This window comes from Dioscorea cayenensis, unplaced genomic scaffold (genome assembly GCF_009730915.1).
Source record: "Dioscorea cayenensis subsp. rotundata cultivar TDr96_F1 unplaced genomic scaffold, TDr96_F1_v2_PseudoChromosome.rev07_lg8_w22 25.fasta BLBR01000251.1, whole genome shotgun sequence".
NCBI lineage: Eukaryota > Viridiplantae > Streptophyta > Magnoliopsida > Dioscoreales > Dioscoreaceae > Dioscorea > Dioscorea cayenensis.
Genome location: NW_024086642.1, coordinates 1 through 2,500, shown reverse-complemented (window position 1 = coordinate 2,500; position 2,500 = coordinate 1). Strand labels below are relative to the sequence as shown.

At 43.0% G+C, this 2,500-nt stretch overlaps 1 non-coding gene across 1 annotated transcript; it reads right to left on the bottom strand.

Moving 5' to 3' along the window:
* Window positions 1–2,123: 2,123 nt before the first annotated feature.
* On the bottom strand, window positions 2,124–2,195 carry TRNAN-GUU. The gene has a single exon. It is a non-coding gene; the product is annotated as a tRNA-Asn (tRNA).
* Between the last annotated feature and the right edge of the window lie 305 nt (window positions 2,196–2,500).

Below are 2,500 nucleotides of genomic sequence, written 5' to 3'. Positions count from 1 at the left end.
TGAGTGGGTCAAATCCATAGGGAGTAGGGAGTAAAGACACTTAATTCGATTCTTAGCTATGTGGAGTATCAACAATGATAAGTGTGATAATGATTCAATTCTCAACAATTAAAAAGCAATAAGTAAGAGAGCAAAAAGTAAGGAGGAGGTAAGGCAATCGATAAAGATGGGGTACTCGGATGATGCTTCACTTGGGATAATCGCTTCAAGTGCAGAACTCTCTATTATGCTTCTAATCAATGGAATGGTGAGTCGTGGAAATCCTTACATACATAGTCCCAAATCTAAGGTCAACTATGCCTAACTCTATTCATGTCCGGGAGGAGATTAAATAACCTCTCAACCTCGCATTTTCGAATAAAGTTGCAATGAGCTCTAGGGACTCCAAGTGATAAATCGCTTCCTAATTATAGACCTAACCCTTTGGTCGAGGCGGAAGGTCCCTAGCCACAATTAAGCACTAGATACTAAAGATCTCCTCAGCGCTTCACTCCGTTTGGGACGTGCAACTAAGCCCAGTAGGACATTCATCCCTTAGACCATTCATTCTATTATGGCCACAAAGAACTCGAGAGCGGAGGTAGAATCTATCACGTCGAAGGGAAGGGGACGCTCACTGTGCCTCTCGACTCACCCTCTCAACCCTCTCCAACCTAGGTTTGTCTAGCAGCTCGTGGTGTGTCACTCACTCACAAGGTTACCAACAAGAACTCTCAACCCTAGTGTCACTCTGGGGAAAATGTTCATACAATCAAGCATTCAAGGTTGGAACTCACAATAAACATCAATTTATTGAAAGCATAATAAAGAAGTTCAAAAAGCGAATACATCCTAGGGTTCACAATCACCGAAAGTACCCACTAGAGGGTTTTAGCTCTCCATGGAGCTAAGTACAATCAAAAGAAATAGAATGTAAAAGCAATGAATCCATAAATAAACCCCCTCGATGGTCGTGTCGATGGTCTTGTGGAAAGTCCTCTACTCAGTCGTCCAAGGATTCCTTCAGTCCGGAGTATAGGATGCGCCTCGATCGAGCTTCCTACCAACCTTCTTCCTAATGTAATCACGATGTGGAGCCGTAGAACCACTCCAAAACCTTGGCCAATACCCCTCGAAACCCTAGCAGAAGCCCTCTCACTAAGTTAGGGGAAAAGATGGAGAAAAAGAATACCAAAATCGGGGTTGAATCGGCTTTAAATAGGGTTGGAATCGAGGCGACTACACGCGTAGCGAGCGGTACAGCGCCCATGTGGTATTTCCACAGGCCGTGGATAATTTTCACACACCCGGTGTGGATTCTCTGTTTATTCGATTTTTGGTCGGTGTGAATAGTAGCGTCTGATGATGTTCTCGTGTGATTCGCTTGCATTATACCCTTCTGATTACTCTGCGGAAATACTCCCGGATTCCATACTTTCGTTGGGTAGTAGCATGCAAAGCGGGCTGCGTTCACGTTGTGGATCACTTGCTTCTTCAATGGTGTACTGCGTTGGTGGAGCTCTTGTTCTATGTGCATAAGTCGGAATGCTCGAATGTGACTTGCCCTTGTGCCCCTTTCAAATGGATGTGCCCGCTCGAATACGAGGAGGTTGGTACACACTCTAGCATCTCACACGACCTATGTCTTCGGCGTTTGAACCTTAGCAAGATTTCCTCCAAAATTGGTGTATTATGATCCACATTGGCCTATTTCCTTCATACTCGGCCTCACAACCCTACTGCATAAAAATAACATAAAAAACACATATTAGTGTAAAAACCCGAGGAAAGTAATGCTCAACATAAAGGAAATAATGCTTTGCATTCATATCGCTGAAGCACTTATCATTGCTCGTGGTAATTGTGACCCTATCGGGAGAATCGATGACTGCATCTTTGATGCACTGCTAGTACATCATCTGAGAATTCTTAATTGGCTAGTTGTAAGTAAATAGCCCCCAGGCTATTTACAAGGTATTATCCCGGATCTACGCCGAGGACGGTGATTCTCAAATATCGTAGAACAGAATGGGATACGATGAGATAGAATGCAATAGAAGGAACGGAACGGGTTACCTACTCCTAACGGTCAAAGCGAGCCCTTTAATTCAATTCTTCATTCTTTAATTAGGAATTAATCAAATCTCCCCAAGTAGGATTCGAACCTACGACCAGTCAGTTAACAGCCAACCGCTCTACCACTGAGCTACTGAGGAACAACGGGAGATTCGACCTCATAGAGTTCAACTCCCGTTCTCAACCCATGAACAATATGAGTCCGAAGCTTCCTTCGTAACTCTCGGAACTTCTTCGTAGTGGCTCCGTTCCATGCCTCATTTCATAGGGAACCTCAAAGTGGCTCTATTTCATTATATTCCATCTATATTCCAATTCCATTCATTTAATATCCCTTTGGTGTCAGTGACATAACATAAGAGATGTCATTTATAGTCTATCTCTTTCTATATATGGAAAGTTAAGAAATCATCATATAATAATCGAGAAATTGCAATAGAAAAGA